An 18885-nucleotide genomic window follows, 5' to 3' on the forward strand; every position below is an offset into this window, starting at 1 on the left:
AGTTTAATTGTAAAGCACTAAGTGTGCGAGTTCGACTATTAAGCACTAAGTGTGCGAACTTGTTAAATATTTTCGAATAACTATTAGCACTGAGTGTACGATTTATTGAGAAATCATGATTAGTAAAATGAGTAAATACTTTGAGTTCTTGAGTAATAACCGTTATGGTTGTAGTCGAAGTGGAGCTTTGTAAGTATTAAACCTAAGTGGAGCTTTATATTACATGATGATGAAATGCCATAATGTATTTGGCCTTGTATTTAAATTTGAAGAAATGTTTATGGTTGAGTAATTATATTGATTTTAGTTGAATCATAGTATTAAGTTAATAATTGTCTTATGATATGGTAAGCTAGAGGTAAGATGATTTGATAGTATGAATTGGTTAAATATTATTCGAGTTATCAAGTTAAATTGTAGAGTTTATTTGTTTGTAACTTACTAAGCTAAATTAGCTTACAATGTGGATAATTGTTTTGATGTATAGATTTTGGTGATCGCTACGTGTTCGGGGATCGTCTGTGAAGCTTGTCACACTATTGCCTATATTTTGGTACTTTACTAAGTTGTCTTTCGAATAAATGACATGTATAGCATAGTTGAAATGTTGATTTTGGAACCAATGTATATAGGTGTAATTAATAGCCATGCGAAAATGGCTTATCTCTTTTGGTTTGAATTTGGTATTAATGCATATGCTTTAATGGTCTAAGATGTCGTATATGTTCATGTTATTTTGTGCATGGTTTGTTGGATTTTAGTATGTCATATATTCGGCTATGGTATGGTTATTGAAAGGTTATATTTGGTTTTATTGTCTTTGACATATTGGATTGAGATGATTAAGTAAATTGTATGTTCGGCTTAATTATTTGGATTACGGATATAATATACGATGTTAGGATGGTTGACTTGATTATAAGGTAAAAGTACATGCTGAATGTGTATGTAGTGAATTATGTTGATTGTGTATAAATTGGAAGTGATAAATATAACATATATATGTAATCTAATTGGCTATGATATGATGGTTTATGCATAGGTTGATTTGAGTTTTGTATTTATGAACAATAGTACATGTGTATGGAAATTTTATGTAATATTAGATTTAATCATGTGCTCATTATGTTAGAATTATAATAATTTGGTCATGACATATAATATACTTAAAAATTTATATCGTGAAGTGTATAATTAATTTGGTTATTATGTTTTATTAAAATGTTAATAAATATTTGACCATGTTAAGGATGAATTCGGCTAAGAATTATAGATAATAAATATGTTTGGTTTTAATATGTGTTCAGCTATGGAGCATAAAAAAAATCTATGACTATTCTGAGTTATGTTATGTCCGGTAATACCTAATAACCCTAGTTCGGCGACGGATACGGGTTAGGGGTGTTACACTTTTACTTACAGGAGTTTTGCAATCTTGCTATCCACCGATTTAAGATCGAATCCTCCTCATTACTCGCCAATTCCATTACCCACCAATCTACATCACCAATTCTCCTAACGTTACTTGCTAAAATAAGTTTCAATTTTTAAGTTATGTGATGTCAAATGCTTTGTCATACTTTTGCCATACGCCTCACCGATATAAACCACCAGTTCTACTTCGAAAAGTTAAGTTTCATATAGTTGTGTGATACTAAAAATTCTTTGCAAACTCAAAGTTAATAATGATTCACCAATCACACAATAAAGCTTACTCAGTAAGTTTGCAATTAAAACTTGAAGCACCTCTAGCCCGTATTCGTCGTTGGATTAGGGCGACGGAGTATTACCGAAAAACAACATCATACAATGAACATTTTATTACCACAAACAAATCACAAAATAATTCATAGCAATATCATCCAAAATCATACATACAATCCCTTTTATGAGCCCTCGAGGCCCTAAAAACACATTAGAAATAAATTGAATATAAATCAGAAACTTATGCAATTTTCAAAAACAGATAAAATTTTCAAACTGCAAGGGTCACACAGCCATATGGCTAGGCCGTGACACGCCCGTGTCTTAGGCCATGTGGACATTCGAAGTAGGGACATATGGCAGTGTCCCAATCTGTGTCTGTGCCCGCGTAACTCTCTAACTTGGGACACACGGCAAAGCCGCATGCCCATGTGCCAGGCCATGTGCTAGGCCGTTTAAGAGCCTGACTTGCAAACCTTTTAAAGCTATAGTCGTGTGTCACACATGACCATGTCACCTAGCCGTGTGTCACACATGGCTGAGACACGGGAGCGTGTCTCTGGCCGTGTGGATGAAAAATAGGCCATTTCAAGCCATTTTTCTCACTCAAAATCTAGTCACTTGCGCAACCCCATTGCTCCTATAATCATGCACTCAAAACACCTAATATATGCATATTCAAGCTTAAACTTTATAGAAACTAACCATTCAACCCATATGCCAATATGGCACCTCAATCTCAACAATCAAACTTGACTAAACACCTACCAAATTAATTCATGATACAATCAACCTATTGAACACTTCAATGCCACATTTTCCATAATGTTCATATACCAAATATATGTACAACAAATACCATTATGATCATTTCTATATATACCATTAGCTTAATAACTATATCAAATGGCAATATATATTCAAGGCTACCAAAACTAACCATTAATACTTCATGGCACTATCTATGTCATACCAAAATAACATCTCATAGCATACCTTAATGTTCATCCATTCAACTACCATCACTATGTACTTAGATGCTAAGATGACAACCACTTTAAGTACCATATATATAAATGCTAACATATCAATTATATCATTAACTAAAATAACATATATACAAGTAACACACAATGGCTAATTTTGTCAAACAAAGACACCTACTTATGTCATTATAACCATGACTTAAAATCATCAAAATTTACTGATATAACTAATGGATAGTGTGATGGATCTTCGACAAGCTTCCAAACTGAACGAGCTTCCGATTATCTAAAAACATAAAAGAAATGACACGAAGTAAGCATATAATGCTTAGTAAGTTCGTAATTCAAAAACAAAGCTTACCATTTCAATATATATATAATCTCAAAAGCAATTTATGAGATAATCTAACATAGCTTGGTACAAGCCTAAGCAACAAAAACCTTTCAAGTTAGATAATCACATAACTTAACAACTCCTTGCAAAACATAATAGCTTTTATGCACATAACTTATAAGCATTCATACTTTCATGAATATGGCTAAGCATATTTAAAGCATCACCATTTCATACATGTTTCATACTTTCATAGCATTACTTATGAAAATATCTATGGATTTTTCCCTTTTGTACACCCATTGAACCAGTAGAATAATATCAGATACATGGGAATCTCGCACACTATGTGCTAACATATGGTCGAAACCATTACTTTCTCTTATCTTATATAAATGCTCTTGCTCGAGCCATAAGTGAGTCTGCTCACACAAGCTGTCAGTTAGGACGTAACTATGTGATGCTACTCACACAAGCTGTCAAGTAACCACAACACATGCCAGAAACTCAGCCACTGGTCTGAGGTACAAGACCAGCACCCGAAACACGATAACCCCTAATGACATGTCATTTGTATCCTATATATTCCTAAGGTTCAAACGGGATTTGAAAGTCACCAAAACTTCATTGGATTTTTTAGTAGAGATATAATACCATAATATGTCAAAAAAGCATGTAAATAAATCATAATAAAAAATTAATTAAATGTACGAACTTACCTCGATCGCAAACGAAAAAATACGATTAATTAATCTAACACATTTTCCTTTCCCCGATCTAAATCTTTATGTTGCTTTTCTTGATCTAAATAATCAAATTTAACACATTCAAAGTTCATTCTATTCAATTCAATCCAAAAATCATCTTTTGGAAAAAATTATGCTTTTGCCCCTATAATTTTGAATTCATTACAATTTAGTCCTGAAGCTTATAAAATGAAATTCATGAAATTTGGTACCAACCCACTATAGTCGAATTTTACTTAGGCCCCTAGCAATCCCTACATTCCATTTATTTCACAATTTCACCATGAATATTTTCTATTTTACAATTTAATCCCTGATCGATAAATTTATCAAAATTTCCTTTACAAAAGTTGTTCAACTATCATCAAACATTCATTTTTATCCATCAAACATCAAAACCATCTAATATAAATTCATGGTAAAACCCTAGACTTTTCACAGTTTTGCAAATTATTCCCCAAGCTAGCTAGATTAAGCTACAACAACTCTAAAAACATAGAAATCATTAAAAACGGAACAAAAATGCACTTACATGAACACGAGAGATATGGCCGAATGTTGAAGCTCAAAAATGGTGATGTTTATTCTTTAGAATTTCGGCAAGAAGAAGATGAACAAAAAGAATTTGGTTTTGTTTTACTTATTTTTATTTTTAAATATTAAATTACTTATATAACATTAATTAATCGCATTAATGATGTCCATAATTGCCCACTCAAAGTAATATTGGCATGTTTACAGCATAAACCCCTTTACTAGTTAATTTCATAGCTATTTAATCCTTTTGACCTATAGAACTCAACTTATGCACTTTGTGCGATTTTATCCTTTTTATCAAATTAAGCATGCAAACAATAAAATTTCTAAACAAAATTTTCATACGATACTACTAACATGCTGTAGACCTTAAAATATTAATAAAATAATTATTTTGATGTCATATTTGTGGTCCCAAAACCACTATTCTAATTTCACTAAAAACGAGTTGTTACAACTCTCCCCCTAAAGGAATTTTCGTCCCTGAAAATCTTACCAGAAAAAATGGTCGGATTTTGCTTCCTCATAGCTTCCTCAGGTTCCCAGGTGGCCTCCTTAAAACCATGATGTTGCTAAAGAACCTTTACTAAAGCTATGGTCTTATTTCTTAATTCTTTAACCCGTAGAGCTAAAATCCTGATCTGTTCTTCGCTATATGACATATCTGGTTGAATCTCGACACCAGTTGGTGATATGACATGTGAAGGGTGTGATCGGTACCGTCGTAACATAGATATGTGAAACACATTGTCAATCTTTTCTAACTCTGACGGCAAAGCTAGTCGATACGCTGCTGGTCTAATTCTTTTGATAATCTCATATGGTACGATAAATCGCGGACTAAGCTTCCCTTTGCGACCGAAACGAAGAACTTTCTTCCAGGGCAATACTTTCAGAAATACTATGTCACGGATTTGAAATTCAATGTCCTTATGTTTCAAATATGCATATGATTTCTGTTGATCTGAAGCTACTTTCAAACTATCACAGATTACTTTCACTTTTTTTCAGTCTCTCGAATTAAATCGACCCAGTGAATCTCTTTCACACTTAGCTCAGTCCAATATAAAGGAGTTTGGCATTTAGGACCATACAAAGCTTCGTACAGTGCCATCTTTATAGTCGACTGTTAACTTTTATTGTACACAGACTTAACCAACGATAAATATTTCTCTCAGTTGCCTTCGAACTCTAACACACAACAATGAAGCATATCTTCAAGTATCTGAATTACTCGCTCGGATTGACCATCTGTCTGTGGATGGAATGCAGTACTAAAATGTAACTGCGTACCTAGAGCTTCTTATAACTTCTTCAAAATCACGACGTAAACTACAGATCTCTATTTGAAATAATAGAAACTGGCACCTTATGCAATCTGGCAATCTCATAAACGTATAACTCAACTAGTCTCTCAAGAGAAAAATCTATACGTACCGGAATAAAATATGCAAACTTTTTCAAACGATCTACGATAACCCAAATAACATATTTCTTTCTCAAAGACAAGGGTAAACCCAATACAAAGTCTATTGTAACTCGCTCCCATTTCCATTCCAATATCATCACTAGCTGTAACAAACCAGAAGGTACTTGATGTTCAGCTTTAACTCACTGACATACTTAACATCTCGATATTAAATCTGAAATCTCTCACTTCATACCCAACAACTAGTACATCTATTTTAGATCATTGTACACTTTAGTGCTACCAGGATGAACGGACAAACTACCACAATGAGCTTCATGCAGAATCTTTCGGACTAACTCTGAATTACTTGGTATTCAAACTCCGCCTCTATAAAATAAACAATCATCGGACCTAATTTGAAAATATGAATCAGGAGTTGACCCACACAATTTTCGTTTAGTTGATAACTCATCATCAAATTTTTGAGCCTCACAAATCTGTCACAAAAACATCAGTCTAGCTTTTAATTAAGCTAAAATCGAACCATCAATAGACATCGTCAATCGCGTATTCAACGCTCGCAAAGCAAATAGAGACTTTCTACTCCAAGCATTCACAACTACATTCGCTTTACCCAGATGATAATTAATAATCAAATCATAATCTTTCAACAACTTGAGCCATCTGCGCTATCTCAGATTCAAATCTTTCTGTGACATTAAATACTTCAAGCTTTTGTGATCTGTGAAAATATGAAAATTTTCAACGTATAAATGGTGTCGCCAAATCTTTAACGTGAATACAATAGCTACTAGTTCTAAATCATGTGTCAAATAACTTAATTCGTGTGGCTTTAACTGTCTAGAAGCATAAACTATCACTTTGCCTTCTTGCATTAAAACACAACCTAAACCATATAAAGATGCATCCTTGAAGATCACAAATTCTTTACTCGATTCTGGTTGAACTAGAATTGGTGCCTCAGTCAATACTGCTTTCATCTGATGAAAACTTTGCTAACATTTCTCAGACCACTCGAACTTCACATCGTTTTGTAGAAGTCTCGTGATTGGTGTAGCAATCATAGAGAACCCCTTGAAAAATCTTCGGTAATAACTACCTAATCCTAGAAAGCTTCTAACTTCAAACACATTTCTTGGAGGTTTTTAATCAATAACTGCTGAAATGTTACTCGAGTCAACTCTAATGCCTCCGGCTGATACGATATGTCCCAGAAAACCAACTTTCCGAAGCCAAAATTCACATTTGCTAAACTTGGCAAAAAAATGCTTTTCACGCAGGGTCTGCAATACAATTCTCAAATGCTCGGCATGTTCAGACTCATCTTGAGAGTAAATAAAAATATCATCAATAAAAACCAGAACAAAACGGTCTAGGTATGGTCTGAAGATTTTGTTCATCAAATCCATAAATACTATAGGTACATTAGTTAAACCAAATGGCATCACAGGAAATTCATAGTGTCCATACCTGGTCCTGAATGCAGTTTTTGGCACATCCGAATCTTTAACTCGCAGCTTATAATAACCAGAACATAGATCAATCTTTGAGAATACCGTTGCACCTTTCAACTAATCAAATAAATCATCAATTCACGACAAAAAAATACTTATTCTTAATCGTAACCTTGTTGAGCTAACGTAGTCAATACACAATCTCGTTGATCCATTCTTTTTCTTAACAAACATAATCGGTGCACCCCAAGGTGAAAAACTAGGTCGAGCAAAACCTCTATCTGTCAACTTTTGTAATTGTGCTTCCAACTTTTCAACTCTATAGGAGCCATTCTATACGGTGCTATTGATATCGGTGATGTTCCCGATACTAACTCAATGCAAATTCAACTTCTCTGATCGGCGGTAATCTGGGTAATTCCTCTAGAAACACATCAAGATACTCACTAACCATTGGCACTAATTCAAGTTTCAACTCAGATACTTTATAATCCAGTACATATGCAAGGTAAGCGTCACAACCTTTTCTCACATGTCTTTGTGCTAACATAGCCGAAATAACCATAGGCAACACGCTCAAACTATCCGATTCAATTTGAAGCTTTTCAACACTTTGACATTTTAATATAATAAGTTTTTTTGTCTACAATTCACAATAGCATCAGGCAGAGTCAGCCAAATCATACCCAGAATCACGTCAAATTCATCAAATAACAATATCATTAAATTGGCCATAAAGTTATAACCCTGAATCATCAAAGAACAATTCTTGCAGACTTTATCAACTAACACATACTGACCTAGGGGGCTCAATACTTTAACCACAAATTCAGTGGACTCAACAGGTAAACTCTTACTTGACACTAGATTCATGCATACATACGAATAAGTTGATCCAGGATCAATCAAAGCAGTAACTTTAGTGTCAAAGATAGAAAAAGTACCTGTAATAACATCTAAAGTAGAAGCTTCCTCTCACGCACGGATCGCATAGGCTCTAGATGGTGCTCGTGCCTCAAACCTCACAGCAGAGTTTTTAGTCACATTATGGCTATTATCCATATTTCTAGGGTTCTTCGGCGGTCTCCCTCTCGCAGCTGTATTACTCGGTCGGACAGTCTGAATCTTGTCTTTTTTAAGTAACCCAGGACAATCCCAAATAAAGTGTTTTCGCGAACCACATCTGAAACAAGCTCCGTGTTTCATCCGGCACTCACCAAAGTGTCATCGTCCACAACGCTGACAATCAGGCTTGTTGGCTTTAACACTACCAACGCTCGCAACTAATGTATCTTGACTTTAGAACTCACTTGTTGTTTACCCTGATCTCTACTAGGATATCCCACTGAAGCAGTCGAATGATTATGGTATTCTTTTGATCTCTTTGACGATGACTAATACAACTTCCCAGTTAATATCTTTCTTGAAACTCTAGCTTCAAAATTAGCTTTTCTTTTCTCTTTACTAAGCTCATCGACTTTATGTGCTCTGTCCACTAAAACAACGAATTATTTCAGCTCAAGAATCCCGACTAGAAGCTCTATGTCTTCGTTTAACCTATCTTCAAACCGTTTACACATAACAACCTTGGTTGGAATACATTATTGGGCATACTTGCTCAATTTGACGAATTCTCTTTCATATTTGGATACTGTCATACGACCCTGTTTAAGCTTAAGAAATGCTTTACGTTTTTTATCGAGAAACCTTTGACTTATATATTTCTTTCTGAACTCAGTTTGAAATAATTCCCAATCTACCCATTCTCTTGGCACAACAGAGACCAACGTATTCAGCCATTGAGAGGCTAAATCTTTCAATAAAGATACGACACATTTAACACATTCAGCCGGTGAATAGCTCATGAAAAACTCAGATTGTATTCTCTAACAAAAATTTTGCTCACTCAGGATCATCTTCAACTGTAGCCCTAAATGTTTCGGCGCCATATTTGCGAATTTTATCAACATATGGCTTATTCACACGTAAAGGTTCCAAACCTTAAGGAATAACGGGAGCCGATTGGGGAATAGGTAGGGTTGGAGGTCGTTGAGTAGTCAGATTCTTTTGAATAAACTCAATGAACCACTCGTTAATCATTTGGAAGAAGGCTTCCTTAGCCTCTCCTCCTCGGCCCTCAAATACGGGACTTGAACCACTCGACGCTGCTCTGTGAACAAAGGCTTGCACGTTGCTTTCTACTTCATTGGAGTTGGCTCGGTTGGAATTCATTACTATATGAAAACATATTTCAAAATGTCTCAAGAGCTATCACACTATCACAGGTTATATAATGACATGTATTTCTAGACTCATAAACGCTATGTTTAGTCTGAGAATCGGCTAAACCGTAGCTCTGATACCAATAAATATAACACCCCTAGCCCATATCCATCGCCGAATTAGAGCTACGAAGTATTACCATAACACAACATCATACAACGAACATTTTATTACCATTAACAAATCACAACATAATTCATAGCAATATCATCCAAAATTATACATAAGATTCCTTTTATGAGCCCTCGAGGCCCTAACAAGACAGTAGAAATGAATTGGGACTAAATCAGAAACTTTTCAAATTTTTCAAAAAAAAAGATAAAAGTTTTCAAAATGCAGGGGTCACACGTCCAAGAGACTCACCCGTATCTTGGGTCATGTGGACATTCGAAGTAGGGACACACGGCGGTGTCCCAGCCCATGTTTGTGTCCATGTGGGGACACACGACTGTGTCACTTGGCTCTGTGTCACACACGGCTGAGACACATGCTCGTGCCTCTTGCCACGTGGATGAAAAGTAGGTCATTTCCAAGCCATTTTTCTCACCCAAAATCTAGTCACTTGCACAACCCCATTGCACCTACAATCATGCACTCAAAACACCTAATATATTTATATACAAGCTTAAACATTATAGAAACTAATCATTCAACCAATATGCCAATATGACACCTCAATCTCAACAATTAAACTTGATTAAATACCTACCAAATTCTTTCATGATACAATCAACCTATTAAACACTTCAATGCCACATTTGCCATAATGTACATATACCAAATACATGGACAACAAATACTATTATGACCATTTCTATATATACCATTAATCTTAATAACTATATCAAATGCCAATATACATTCAAGGCTAACGAAACTAACCATTAACACTTCAAGGCACTATCTATATCATACCAAAACAACATCTCATAGCATACCTTAATGTTCATCCATTCAACTACCATCACTATGTACATAGATGCCAAGATGACAATCACTTTAAATACCATATATATACATGATAACATATCAATTATATCATTAACCAAAATAACATATATATAAGCCACACACAATGGCTAATTTCATCAATCAAAAACACCTATACATGCCATTATAACCATGACTCAAAATCATCAAATTTACTGATATAACTAATGGATAGTGTAATGGATCTTCGACAAGCTTCCAAACCGAACGAGCTTCCGATTATCTAAAAACATAAAAGAAATGACACGAAGTAAGCATATAATGCTTAGTAAGTTCGTAATTCAAAAACAAAGCTTACCATTTCAATATATATAATCTTAAAAGAAATTTATGAGATAATCCAACATAGCTTGGCACAAGCCTAAGCAATAACAACCTTTCAAGTTAGATAATCACGTAACTTACCAACTCCTTACAAAATATAATAGCTTTTATGCAGATAACTTATATGCATTCATACTTTCATGAACATGGCTAAACATATTTAAAGCATCATCATTTCATACATGTTTCATACTTTCATAGCATTACTTAACAAAATATTTATCAATTCTTTCCTTTTGTATACCCGTTGAACCACTAGAATAATATCGGATACGCGGGAATCTCACATACTATGTGCTAAAATATGGTCGAAACCATTACTTTCTCTTATCTCATATAAATGCTCTCTCTCGAGCCATAAATGGCTCTACTCACCCAAGCTATCAGTCAGGACGTAGCTACGCAGTGCTGCTCACACAAGCTTTCAAGTAACCACAACACATGACGATAACTCAGCCATCGGTAGGACGTACAAGACTAGCACCCGAAATACAGTAACCCCTAATGATATGTCATTTGTATCCTATATATTCCTAAGGTTCAAACGGGATCTGAAAGCCACTAAAACTTCGTTGGATTTTTGTAGAGACATAATACCATAATATATCATAAAAGCATGTAAATCGAGCATAATACAACTTTAATTAAATGTACGAACTTACCTCAATCGCAAACGAAGAAATACGATCGATTAATCCAACACTTTTTACTTTGCCCGATCTAAATCCGTATGTTGCTTTTCTTGATCTAAATAATCAAATTTCATTCTATTCAATTCAATCAAAAAATCATATTTTGGCAAAACACTTTTGCCCCTATAAATTTGAATTCATTACAATTTAGTCCTTAAGCTTATAAAATGAAATTCATGAAATTTGGTACCAACCCAATATAGCCAAATTTTACTTAGGCCCCTAGCAAGCCCTAAATTCCATTTATTTTGCAATTTCACCATGAATATTTTCTATTTTTCAATTTAATCCCTAATTGATAAATTTATCAAAATTTCCTTTACAAAAGTTGTTCAACTATCATCAAAAATTCATTTTCATCCATCAAACATAAAAAAAAACTAACATATATTCATGGTAAAACCCTAAACTTTTAACAGTTTTGCAAATTAGACCCTGGGCTAATTAGATTAAGCTACAACAACTCCAAAAACATAGAAATCATTAAAAACAAAATAAAAATACATTTACATGCACAAGAGAGATATGGCCGAATGTTGAAGCTCAAAAATGGTGGTGTTTCTTCTTTAGAATTTCAGCAAGAAGAAGATGAACAAAAAGAATTTGGTTTTCTTTTACTTCTTTTGATTTTTAATTATTAAATTTCTTATATAACCTTAATTAATCACATTAATGATGTCCGTAATTTTCCACTCAAAGCAACATTGGTATATTTACAACATAAACCCCTTTACTAATTAATTTCATAGCTATTTAATCCCTTTGACTTATAGAACTCAACTTATGCACTTTACACGATTTACTCCTTTTTATCAAATTAAGCATGCAAACGTTAAAATTTGTTAAAAAATTTCATACGATACTACTAACATAACCTTAATATATTAATAAAATAAATATTTCAACATCAAATTTGTGGTCTCAAAAATATTGTTCCGATTTCACTGAAAACAGATTGTTACAAAACTAATGTAACAAGTACCCAACTACACGATTCACGCGTGTAAGTCTATCTTACAAAAGTCACTTTATAGCTCTTCTTTAATAAAATGAGGGAAAAATTGTTATAGAATACTTTACAACCAGAAATTAGACTCGTCTTTGTGACCAAGAATCTGACCCACCTCGCAATATATCTCACGTGTGAGCATTCCACATACACCACCGATAAGGGTAAACTCACGAGGTGATCCCATCACGCTCCACCATCTCACGAGGCGATCTCACCATGCCACACCATCTCGCTAAATGATCCCACCATGCCTTACCATCTCACTAAGTGATCCTATCACACCTCACCACCTCATGAGGTAACCCCACCGTGCCTTACCATCTCGTTAGGTGATCCCGTCACACATTACCACCTTGTGAGGTGATCCCATCATGCCTCTATCACACATAGTAGCCATTATTGAAAAATAAGGAAAACTTAGTGACTGATTTTGGATGTGGTTGAGATTTAATTCTGGTTCAGTTGGATAAAACTAGTTGGTTCCTTCGTTGGAGACAAAATGATTATCAATGGATGGTTTCTATATGGTTGAAGATAGTATGTGAAGGGCTATAAATAGTCGAGAAGTAAAATCCCAGGGAAAATTCTTCTAAATTATGTTTCATTCTCTCATCCTCTTTATACTTTTCATTGTGTTTTTTTGAAAAAGAGATAGTTATGTGAAGCTCTACATGGAGTGGTGATCATGAGGTTTGAGTAGAAAACATACATAATCCAGCAAGCTAGTAAGATTCTTAGTCATTTTGTATACATAAGATTAAGAAAATGAAGTTAAAGATTTTTAGAAACCCTTTTAGGGGTTCTGCATATTTCTGGAAAATTGAGTTTTAATCTAAAAATGCTGAGATTAACTCAAGGCTTTGGTTGTTATGCTTAGCTATCAGGAGAATGAAAGCTTTGGCATTCAGAAAAGCTAAGGTGGTAAGGCGAAGAAGCACCAGGTGAGTTTCTAAATTCTTTCTAGGATATAGTATGACTGGCATGAATCTAGGTCGAGTCTAAAATGAGTTCTATGATCTCTGTTGGTTGAGAGTGCTATGTATGCACATAGTTGAGTAGGTAATTGAGTATCTAGAAGTGTGTCAATATGCTTAAAAGGGTTATGGTAATACATAACTAAGTTTGGCGAGGTCTATGTTATTATGTTTTCGTGCTTATATATGCATGTGCTTGCGTGCTTATAAATTGTGAAGTACAGAGGGAAAGTATCAATGGGATAGATGAAGCTAGGATATAGGAATGGAAATTTCTATTAGATACTGTCATAAGGTGTTGTTGGGTGCAAACCATGATGTGCGAAGCTCCGGACCTTGCGGAGGAAACATTGCGATGTTTGAGCATCAAGATAGAAATGATGAATTGAAGGTATGGGCGGATGAATAGGGAAATCAAATTCTGGTAAGATACCGCCATAGAAGGTTGTTAAGTGTAAATCGTGATGTGCGAAGATCTGGGCCTTGCGAGGGGGACACTTCATTGTTCAACCATCAAGGTTAGATATGAGATGAATAAATATCGATGGTTATTAGGGTCCATATAGCAACATCGCAACGATGGTCAGTAGACTCTATGCGGCGACCCGGTGACGGCGGTAAGGTCTTTCAAGGTGGTCAGTAGACTCTATGCGGCGACCCGGTGACGACGGTAAGGTCTTTCAAGGTGACACCTCAAAGAGGTTCAAGTTGTAAGACCAAGGCTCGACTATGGCAACCAAAGGAGCTCACCAGGACAGTAAACATAGGAAATTCTGTTAAGATAGTAAACACAAGAAAGCCCGCCAAGACATTAAACATAGGGTAAAGTGTGTAAGTCACTCGACTATGACAACATAGAGAGAGTTTGTTGGGACAATAAAAGCGGGGCAGTTCGTCAAGACAGTAAACTTAAGGTAGTTCGCCAAGACGTTAAAAATGGGGTATATTGCATAATACCATAGCTTGGCTAGCAGTACAGTGAGTCTGGAAAGAAATTAAACATAGGATAGTCCGTCGGGATGATAAATGCAGGTACTTCACCAAGACTGTGAATATGGAAAGTCACATAAACAAGGAGAATTACAAGTCTTCGCAGGCAATAGCTAACCAACAGATTTGAGGAAACTGCCAAAAAGGAACAAAATCAATAGAAATGGGAAAAGCCTGCCCAACAGTAACCATAGAAGTCGGTAGGGCATACGGGTGGTTACCAAGTAAGAATCTGACATAGGAAATGACATGCCAATAAATCCTTATAAATAGGCAAGAGAAAACAAATTATCCATAGATCACGATTAAGGATCCACCATTAAGAGCTGCCAACTAAGTGCTCAAGGAGGCTCTGTATTGATATAAGCAGCGGATTAGGATAGAAAAGCTTTCAAGTTGCAGATTTAACTTAAGGCACTAGACTAACTTGAATGGAAAATTGTAGCCTTAATACCAAATGTATTTTCAAATTCTTGAACCTAAAAAAAATAAAAATAAAAAACTTGAAGTGATTAAATTCAAGAAAGAAAATAAATCAAATAAACAACAAGTAAAACTAAAGAAGAGATGAAAAAAGATGATGGATGGATGAAATTGAAAATGGAAGATGGAGTATGGATGATTGAATAGACGCCCTAAGAAGCCCTTGGAATAAGAGATTCAACAACTCCCTTCAATCGGTTCTAATCTCCCCTCCAAGAAAAAAATTCTTGGCAAGTCAAAACTTGAAGACGATCCTCAACAATCAAAGAAGATTGTGTTGAACAACTTCTAAAGTAGACAAGAAACAAATCTTGTAAAAAGAAACTTAAAGAGTATTTTTTTATTAATCAAAAACACAATGTGTCCTAAAGATGATGGATAGCACTCTTTTTATACTACAAGGAGGTTGGATAAAAGAGAAACCAATCCCTAAAAATTTTAGAAGACAACTTGACTTGACTAAGCTTATTAATAGGGCCATTAACAGATTGGGCCAAACTAAAACTGAAAAGTAAACTAAGTCCTAAAGTGATCCAAGTAGACTATAGTTGAAATTTCAAGATGGGTTTATGGATGTCCCCATAGGTTGATTTTGCATGTTAGATCCATTCGTTGCAAGATTGGGCTTGTTTAAACTCATCAGTGTGATCCATTTTGTTCCAACCCCAAAATGTGGTTTCTTAAACCAAGATTCAAAATATTGTTTTCTTTAAACTCTTGGATCTTCATATATATGATGGAATTGGGCCAAGAAAGTGAATATTGATATCCTTTTTTCCTTTGAATAAGCTTGTAGGGTTTTCGTCACAAACTCTTGGACTACTACATTCAATCTGGACTTGATTTGCTTAGCTTCGATGGTGTAATAAGGCCTTGAGGTAAAGTCAGCCCATCATGTTCGTGCTCCCTTGATTAGACCTTGATTCTTGCATCATTCCTCCCTTCCTCGAAAGGATTCGTCCCCGAATCTGAAGCATCAAAGGGAGAGAGATCAACCACATTAAATGAAGAACTAACAGTATACTTACCAAGCAAATCAATGCAATATGCATTTTCATTGATACATTCAAGCACTTGGAAAGGCTCATCTGCTCATGGGTCCAACTTAGTCCTTCTTTTACTTGGAAACCTTTCTGTTCACATATGGACCCAAACCCAATCACTAGATTCAAACACAACTTGCTTGCGCCCCCTACTAGCTTCGGTAGCATTGGTAAAATTTGTCTTTTCAATTCATTGTTTTTCTTTCTCATGGATAATTCTTACCAACTCCTCTTTTTTTATACCATCTAAGCTAGAAATTTCATCAATGGGCAAAGACAAAAGATCAAGTACAGTAAGTGGGTTAAAACCATAAACAATTTTAAAAGGAGAATAACCGGTAGTAGAATGAAGATCTATTATAAGAGAACTCAACAAATGGTAAACACTCCTCCCAATTTTTAAGATTCTTACCCACAATGGCTCTAAGTAAAGCACCTAAGACCTGATTGACCACCTTAGTTTGGCCATCAGTTTAGGGGTGACAAGTAGTAGAGTATAGTAATTTAGTTCCAAACTTATCCCATAATACTTTCCAAACGTGACTTAGGAACTTTTCATCTCAATCAAAGACAATGATGTGAGATATACCATGTAGGCACACAACCTCTTTGAAGAACAAGTTAGCCACGTGTGTAACATCATCTGTTTTGTGACAAGTGATAGAGTGAGCCATCTTTGAAAACCTATCAACTACGACAAAGATACTATCTCAACCTATTTTAGTTTGTGGTAAACCATGTAACACCCCAAAATCTGGGTCAGAAGTTTTGACCGGATCTCGGAGGTTACATTAATCACTGAAGTGATCTGGAAGCAATTTTACATAACACGTTGCTAAAGTCTCATTTCAACATGGTTTAGCTTGATTCTAGCTAAACCATTCAATTGTTTTTGGATTAAATAGAGAACTTCAGATTACGACAAAAAATGTTCGGACTTATAATTCTATAGTTTTCAAAGTTTAGTCAAATGGTACTTTAGAAAAATAGTCCAAGGTTAAAATTTATAAAGTCTGAAATTAAACTTAAACCACGGTTCTTACAGTTCAAAATAGTTTATCATTATAACACCCCAAACTCAGTCTAAACGTTATGACCGAATCTGGCGATGTCACATTGTAACACCCCTTACCCGTATTTGACACCAGAATAGGGTACAAGGCATTGCTAGAAGACATACATTTCCATACGTATTAAACCGAGTTAAAAAATTTCATCCGAATTAAAACTTTCAAATTTTTAACGTGTTTTTATAATTCTTTACAACATATACTCGAAATATTATATTCATAACAAATATGGCCTACGAGACCTAATATTTACTCAAGTAATTCAAAGCTTCATTTCCATTTCATTCAATTCACAATTTCTCATGTTCGCAATTCAAATCAATTTCTCAATCCAAATTATATATTTCAATCATCTAAGAATATAATTCAAGTTACACGAACTTACTAGGCTAAATTGCGTAAATACCAAAATTTAGGGACATTTTGATAATTTTCTATTTTCCTTGAATTTCCACCCAATCTTGATATAAATTAATATTTCATTAAATTTATAAATTTAAATAATAAAACAATTCATTTCATGTAATTTTGTCACTTTTTGACGTTTTACAAAATTACCCTTAAAATTTTACTTTTATTCAATTTAGTCCCTAAACCTAAAACATGTAAATTAGCTATTTTAAAATAAACTCATATTAGCTGAATATTCACGTATATTTTCCTCCTCCTCCACTCCATTCCACATCCTTGATACATACATATTACCACTATTAACTTGTTTACTCATAATAAGTTGTTCACTTAAGTCATAGTCACTAAATTAATTATATCTTAAGCTACAGAACTCCAAATTGAGATCCGTAAATTTTCTCTAAAACTAGACTCACATATATTCTTACCATAAAATTTTCAGAATATTTTCTTTAGCCAATAAGTACAGTTTATTCTTTAAATTTCCCTATTTCACTATTTGACAGTTCTGACCCCTCTTCACTAAAAATTAATTATCTCTTTGTACATAATTCATATGATGTTCCTATTTGTTTCTATTGAAAATAGACTCATTAAGGATTTTAAAATATAAATTATAACCCAAAATTATGTTTTTACAATTTTAATGATTTTTCAAGTCAGAATAGGGAACCCAAATTCATTCTGACCTTGTCTCACAAAATTTATTATATCTCATGATTTACAATTCCATTACTTACACCGTTTCTTTTATAAGAAACTAGACACAATAAGATTTATTTCCATATTTTATTCATACTCTAATTCTATTTTTCACAATTTATGGTGATTTTTCAAGTTTAACCTACTGCTGCTGTCCAAAACTATTTTAGTCCAAATTGTTGATTACTCAAAATCCATATCGATCTTGTGGCTAAGTTAGAATATCTATAATTTCAGAAAACGAACACAAAATAAATGCAAAAATCTACATTTCTAATTTTACAGTTTTGAATTTCCACTTGGACTAGCATCGGAGTCTCAGACATTTTATTTTTGTAAAACATTTCCAAAACACAAATCATTTCAAATTATTGTGGTAAAGTTTCTCAAAAAAATTTAAAAACAACCACGTGCGCACACGAATACGTAAAAACACACGCCAAATTTTTGTAAACCTGGCTCTGATACCACTAAATGTAACACCCTAAAACCTGGCCCAGAAGTTTTGATCGAATCTCAGAGGTTACATTGATCACCGAAATGATCTAGAAACAATTTTACAAAACACGTTGCTGAAGTCTCATTTCAACATGGTTTAGCTTGATTCTCGCTAAACCGTTCAATTATTTTCGAATTAAATAGAAAAATTCAGATTACGACAAAAAACATTCAGAGTTATAATTCTATAGTTTTCAAAGTTTTGTCAAAATGGTACTTT

Source organism: Gossypium raimondii, chromosome 5 (genome assembly GCF_025698545.1).
Source record: "Gossypium raimondii isolate GPD5lz chromosome 5, ASM2569854v1, whole genome shotgun sequence".
Taxonomy (NCBI): domain Eukaryota; kingdom Viridiplantae; phylum Streptophyta; class Magnoliopsida; order Malvales; family Malvaceae; genus Gossypium; species Gossypium raimondii.